The following is a 7,687-nucleotide window of genomic DNA, read 5'->3' as shown; positions in this document are numbered from 1 at the left end:
TACGAAAACATGTAGGGCATCAGGGATGCCCAGTCAAAGGCAAGGAGATGAAGTCATCGGCCGAGAGGATTAGTTACTGTGATGCCGTCGAGCTCGGCTAATGTCGAGGCACCGCCAACGGCGGGCGTGCAACTGACGGAGGGGCCGCTTGCTGGCGAGGTGCCGGCCAGTGTACACCAGGGTGCGTTAAGCTCCAATGCCCGTGCCGGCGCCGGAGACATGAATAACGCCTCCGCCGGAGACACCAATGGCGCCGCCTGAGACACCAATGGCGCCGCCTGATACGTCTCCGTCGTATCTATAATTTTTGATTGTTCCATGCCAATATTCTTCAACTTTCATATACTTTTGGCAACTTTTTATACTATTTTTGGGACTAAAATATTGATCCAGTGCCTAGTGCCAGTTCCTGTCTGTTGCATGTTTTATGTTTTGCAGAAAACAAATATCAAACGGAATCCAAATGGGATAAAAACGGACAGAGAATTTTTTTGGAATATTTGGGATTTTCCGGAGGAAGAATCAACGCGAAGCGGTGTCCGGGGTGGCCACGAGACAGGGGAGCGCGCCCCCTACCCCTAGGCGCACCATGGGCTCTCGTGGGCCACCCGTAAGGCTATTGATGCCCTTCTTTTGCCGCAAGAAAGCTAATTTTACAAGAAAAGTCTGGGCAAAAGATTCACCCCAATCGGAGTTACGGATCTCCAGATATAAAGGAAACGGTGAAGGGGAAGAACCAGGGAACGCAGAAACAGAGATATAGATCCAATCTCGGAGGGGCTCTCGCCCTTCCCAAGCCATGGGAGCCAAGGACAAGAGAGGAAACCCTTCTCCCATCTAGGGAGGAGGTCAAGTAAGAATAAGAAGAAGGGGCCCTCTCTGCCCCTTGCTTCCGGTGGCGCCGGAGCGCTGCCGGGGGCCATCATCATCACCGTGATCTTCACCAACACCGCCGTCATCTTCACCAATATCTCCATCACCTTCTATATCCAGCGGTCCACTCTGCCGCAACCCGCTGTACCCTCTACTTGAACATGGTGCTTTATGCTTCATATTATTATCCAATGATGTGTTGCCATCCTATGATGTCGGAGAAGATTTTTGTTGTCCTATCGGTGATTGATGAATTGCTATGATTGGTTTGAGTTGCATGTTTTATTATTGGTGCTGTCCTATGGTGCTCTCCGTGTTGCGCAAGCGTGAGGGATTCCCGCTGTAGGGTTTGCAATATGTTTATGATTTGCTTATGGTGGGTTGCGTGAGTGACGGAAACACAAACCCGAGTAAGTAGGTTGTTTGCGTATGGGATAAAATGGGACTTGATACTTTAATGCTATGGATGGGTTTTACCTTAATGAATCTTTAGTATTTGCGGATGCTTGCTAGAGTTCCAATCATAAGTGCATAGAATTCCAAGTAAGGGATGATATGTTAGCTTATGCCTCTCCCTCAAATAGAATTGCAATAGTGATTACCGGTCTAGTAACATAGTCAATTGCTTAGGGACAATTCCACACCTCCTACCACCACTTTTCCACACTCGCTATATTTACATTATTATTTATTTATCTAAACAGCCCCTAGATTTTATTTACGTATTCTTTATTATCTTGCAAACATATTCTATCACACCTACAAAGTACTTCTAGTTTCACACTTGTTCTAGGTAAAGCGAACGTCAAGCGTGCGTAGAGTCGTATCAGTGGTCGATAGGACTTGAGAGAGTATTTGTTCTACCTTTAGCTCCTCGTTGGGTCGACACTCTTACTTATCGAAAGAGGCTACAACTATCCCGTATACTTGCGGGTTATCAAGACCTTTTTCTGGCGCCGTTGCCGGGGAGTCATAGCGTGGGGTGAATATTCTCGTGTGTGCTTGTTTGCTTTATCACGAAGTAATTTTTATTTGCTGTTCTAAGTTGTTCTCTATCTTTAGTTATGGATATGGAACGCAAAATACCAAAAAAATTAGCTGTACTTGCTACTCATGAAGATGGGGTAACTCTTAAAACCCTCTATTCTCATTATGCGAAAGATATTATGTACTACTTTGATAATCCTGAGAAAGCCCCATTCAACTTTATAATGGGATATGTCGTGGTTCTAAGTCTGACAGTAGTGTAGGGGGGTAGGAATGGAGAGGCAAGATACTAGCTATGGAGTAGTTGTATACGCAAGGGATTTACGAGTTCAGGCCCTTCTCGGAGGAAGTAACAGCCCTACGTCTCGGAGCCCGGAGGCGGTCGACTGGATTATATGTATATGAGTTACAGGGGTGCGAACCCTTTACAATGAGGAGGGGGGTCGCTTATATATAGTTTGCCAGACCCCTCCGGCCCTTAGTTATGTAGGGTTTAAGGTACATTAAGGTCGGGCGTTACTGGTAACGCCATAAGTAAAGTGCTATGATGACCATAAACGCTACTCAATGACCGACCGTTTGCATGTAGAGTGACTTTAGATCTCCCGGCCATCGAGTGGTTGGCTTCATGGTCGAGTGGTTGGCTTCATGGTCGAGTGTCTTCGAGTCTGTCAAGTGGAACACTTCTGAGAGGATTGACAGGTGGTTTCTTTCTAGAGATGTCCTTGGGTAGGGTAGTTTGGACAGGTCCATGACACTACCATAGGTACATAGCTTCATCATTAGCTCCCGAATGGATCGAGGATTGAGTGGGGAAGGAGTTGAGAACTCTTCCAACCCACTTTTCGTGCTATGAGTGTATCTGGCTCTGGATCCAAGAACTTGAGTAACGACACCAACTTCTTTTTTGGTCACCTTGATCCATTCTTGGTTTCAGTCGAGTGAATTTCTTTACTTGGAAAGTTCCGAGTGACGGTGTGGAGGAGATCCTCCGTCTGACAAGTTGTTCTGCTGCTCGCGGATTCTGCGGCATTCGAATTTTGGGAAGCGCGTGGGGCGGAGGAGGCCATAGTAATCGGACGGGACAGGGCGGAGATGCCTTGATCTCCGCACCACTTTTTTCGCCACGTATTGCGCACGCGACTGTTGCGGGATTTGATAGGATCGTCTGGGCCTACAGGTCCGTCACTCGGAAGCGACTCCATATAAGCTGCTGGCTCAGGGCTTTTGAACAGTGCGCCTCCATTTCTCCTCTTTCTTCTCGAATCTCTCTGCCACTTCTGCTCCCATCCCGGTGCCATCGGTCCGTTCAAGCTTCGTCTGCGGCGATGGTGAAGGAGAAGACAGCGGCCCTGGAGCGCGTGAAGAAGACGGCGGTGCAGGCAAAGACGAAGAAGTCCGGCCGGGGCGGATCTTCCTCGAGGTCTGCCTTGCCGCGGGGCTGGATCTAGGGCGACTGGATGCCCTTGGTGATTCGTCAGGATGAAATTGACGACCTGGTCGAGGGGGGACTCATTCCTCACGGATCTGCGCGCCTCCAGGGGAACGAGATCGAGCCGCAACCTCTTGAGGGTGAGTGTGTCTTTATCGCCACTCACGTCGACCGCGGATTTTCCCTGCCCCCTCATCCTTTTTTCTAGAGTTTCTTGAACTTTTTCAGAGCGCAACTCCACCACTTTACTCCAAATTCCATCGTGTACCTTGCTGCCTTCATGTCTTTGTGCGAGAATTTCTTGGGTTGCCGTCCTCATTGAGGCCTCTTCAAGAACATTTTTACTTGTCGTTCTCAGTCGGTTAAGAAAGCCAAGTCGAGTGACAATAAGACGCAATTGATTCAGATGTGCGGGGGTCTTGGGATCCAGATGAGAAGCAAAAGTTCTTTTCCAACTATGATTCTTCCTGACTCGGTCCGCGGGTGGCAGTCGACCTGGTTCTACTGCAGAGACCAGCCGACCCCAGGACAGGCGACGGGTCTTCCCCCTTTCTCCCTGAACCGAGCAGAAAAACCTTCCTCCTTGAAAGTGACACCGGAAGAGAAGGCACAAGTCAAAGTGTTGGTTAGTAGAGTGGTTCAGCTTGTCTTTGACGGGGTAACTGGTATGGATCTGCTAGAGGTCTTCCTCCGGAGGCGCATCCAACCACTCCAAGCTCGTGACCATCTGATGTGGTTGTATTCGGGTCTCGATGACACCACTCGGATTCACCCGGAGGAGGTCGACGAGGCTACCTTGGACGGGTGGTTGTCGAGTATCACAGGGAACAAAGACAACCCCCGAGGAGCCAGGAGGATTCCTCCACTCGACCAATCATATGAAGTAGATCAGGTCCGATTCTGCATCTCTGACTCTGGCTTTGCTTTCTTCATTCTGCTTGCTTTGTCTTGTTTATTTTCTTCTAGCCCATTACTGAGATGTACTCGATGCCCAACGGGGCGCAAGAACAGACTGAGGAGGAGGAGGCGAGTGGAGGTGAAAGCGGGGAGGAGTGGCAATCTGATGGTGAGGGGGAAGAGGATGACGACGACTCCAGTGAAGAAGAAGAGGAGGAGGTCCATAATCCTCGCACGGAAAGGCGATCCAAGCTTATCCACGACCCCGCGAGTGAGCGTGGCAATGCGGCCGCACCTGTTGTGCAGTCGTCAAAACGCCCTCGGACGGCTTCTCCGGTGCCGACTGAAAAAGCACCGAAGCATCCACGAGCGGCATCATAAAAGCCGCCGAAGGCCTTGCCCAAGATGAGAATGACCATCCCTACCATTTCCGGGTAACAGCAGAACTTGTGTTTTCTTGTTTAGCATGGACGGACTCTTGGTCGACTCGATGACTAACCGACTGGTTTCTGAAATCTGCAGTGCCGCTACCTCCGAGACCTCTGCCAGGAATGAAGACCAGGAAATGGAAGACGCTACCACCTCCAACCTTGGTACAATTTCTGTAGTTTCACTTTTGGTCGATTGGATTTTCGTTTTTAACTTTGGATTTTTCCTGTAGTTCCTCCTCATGTCATTGATCTCCCTGATGATGACGACGAGGTACCACTGAGGGCGAGGAGGAATAAGAAGGCGCCGGCTGGCAAGACTACTCAGATTGCGTCAGTGCCTGAGGCATCGGTTCAAGAAGGTGGCGATGTCCTTCGTTGTGCCGCCGACGAGTGCCCGGCCTTCGTCGTCGACTACTGACCCGCCCTCCCTTTTCGCCACACACCACGTCCCAGAGGACCAAGTGGGTGCTGCTAAGGAGGCTATGTGCCAGGAGGGGATCATGATGGAGCAGGTGAAGGCGATTCGGGAAGCCAGCCAGGTGGCCTATGATGCTAGCTCAGCCCTTCAGAGCAACGTCCAGGTTAGTTGGTCACCGCTTGTTCTGTTAGGATATGTTATCTGAAGACTTTTTTTTCCGAAGATCTTTGTATCTGTACACCCACTGGGTGTATCGATTGAATTTTTGGATCGGTGGGGGCACGCTGAGTGCACCCACTGGGTGTAGTCCCCGAGACTATGGTCGACTACTGGCAGTCGACTGTAGTCTTTGTATTTTGAATTTCTTCACTCTAACTTCTTCACTCGGTCTGGTCGGACCATGTCGAATGGAATCTTGGAACCAGTGGGGGAACGCTGAGTGCATTGACTGGGTGTGGTCCCTAAGACCATGGTCGACTTCTGGCAGTCGACTATGGTCTGAAGAACCTATGTTTTTTTTGGACGATCATGATGAGACCGTGGCTGACTACTGGCAGTTAGCTATGGTTTTAGGATCATAACCTCTTTGTATCTTTCGGTTGACTGATCGGATCAAGTCGGTAGAACTAGTGGGGGCACGCTGAGTGCACCCACTGGGTGTAGTCCCCCAGACTACTGTCGAATATTTTGATTTGGATGTAGTCTTAGAAATGTTACGATTTTTCTCTTAGTGACTCGGAAGCAGCCTATATTTGATGTGTGTCGACTGACCCTTCGCAGAAATCTTGCGAGCTTGTGACTCGCTATACTGAATTGGAAAACAAACAGATCCAGCTCGACCTTGACTTGAAGCTTGTTTAGGAGAACTTTCAAAAGGCGAAAGACGAAGCAAAAGGTACGACTGGTGAGAATTTTGACGATTGTCTTTATCTTTCCGCCCATTCCTGATTCTGATCCCATTGTCATTTTGAAGATAAAATGAAGGAGGCTCTGAAGAAGAAGGACCATGACCTTGCCGATGCGCAGAAGGAGGCTTTGGACAAAATGAAGCTTGCGGAAGAAAAATTGGCTTAAGTCAGTAAACTTGAGGAGGAGAACGCCAATCTGAAAGCTGCTCTCGACGCGGCCAACAAGGAGGTCAGTCGTCTGAAGAATGATAAGATAGCTCTGAGTGACAAGGCTAGTGAACTGGTGGGGAAGAGGAATGATCTGGAGGCCTATCTGGGGGGGCTCACTAAGAAGTTATTCATCATGCTTGAGGGTAATCTCTCCTACCCGACTGACTTGTTATCATCGACTCATCGTAGAACTGCTCATTCATCTTTGAATTGTGTTTACAGAATTCTGCCAAAACTTCAAGGAGGAGACCAGTCGAGTGGAGACATGCTTGGATCCCATTAACTCTCCTGTGAAGGATGAAACTGCTATGAACGTGCTCCGACTGGAGTCTCCTGTTGATGGTGTGGTTGACTACCTTGCTCGACTGAAGGTTGCGGCGTCGCGAATCGACACGACACTCCAGCCGGGAGCGACGCTTCAAAATGACCTCGACTCTCTAATGACTTGACTGAATGAAGTTCCAGGTCGAGTGCAAGGATGGAAGAAGTCTTCTGCCAGGTCCGGCGCTGACGTTGCCCTGTCCCTGGTCCGCGTTCACTGCAAAGATGCGCGAGAGGAGAAGCTGGCATCCATCAAAGTTGCCAATACCAAGAAGCACGACTTCCAATCTTTCATGGAAACCTTCATTGCTGTTGCCACTCGGATTGCTGACGGAATTGACTTGGACCAGTTTGTTGCGCCCTCCAGTCCTCCACCTGAGGAGTAAGAAAAATTCTATGCTTCGCTTTAAATTTGCCTTGGAGTGCCGAGTGGTTTTGTAACCGATAAACTTTTACAGGCTTGACGCCTGAGTACTTCTGAATCCGTAGGACGTTATCCAAACTTGGCTTATCGTTGATTATGCTTGCATTTGCCTTCGAGCGAACTTTGTTCTTCACTCGAAATATACTTTAGTGGTTGAGACGCAGCCCTGAGGTGGAGAATCTAGTCGACCTGCACTTCATCGCTCTTGCAGGTAGGGATGGAGCACAGATTGCATTCGACCTGCGCCCTTGTGGATCGGGATGGAGTGCACGTTGTATTTGTGGCGTAGCTCTTAAGGAGAAGGAAACAGTCGACCTGCACCTCGTCGTCCTTGCAGAGCGCACGTTGTATTTATGGTGTAGCTCCGAAGGAGAAGGTAGCAGTCAACTTGCACCTCGTCGTCCTTGCAGAGCGCACATCGTATTTGTGGCGTGGCTCCGAAGGAGAATGTAGCAGTCAATCCGCACCTCGTCGTCCTTGTGGATCGGAATGGATTTCATACTTAGGCGAGCACTTGGACTGCAGCTAAGCCTTCGAGTGGGAGGTTTGCTCTCCACTCGGTAGGATTTTCAAATACTTAGGCGAGTACTGGACTGCAGCTAAGCCTCCGAGTGGGAGGTCTGCTCTCCATTCGGTAGGATTTTTAAATACTTAGGCGAGTACTGGACTGCAGCTAAGCCCCCGAGTGGGAGGGTTGCTCTCCCCTCGGTAGGATTTTTAAATACTTAGGCGAGTACTGGACTACAACTAAGCCCCCGAGTGGGAGGGTTGCTCTCCACTCGGTAG

Source organism: Triticum dicoccoides, chromosome 7B (genome assembly GCF_002162155.2).
Source record: "Triticum dicoccoides isolate Atlit2015 ecotype Zavitan chromosome 7B, WEW_v2.0, whole genome shotgun sequence".
Lineage (NCBI taxonomy): Eukaryota > Viridiplantae > Streptophyta > Magnoliopsida > Poales > Poaceae > Triticum > Triticum dicoccoides.
The sequence above is the reverse complement of the archived record's forward strand: the minus strand, read 5'-3'. Positions refer to the sequence as shown.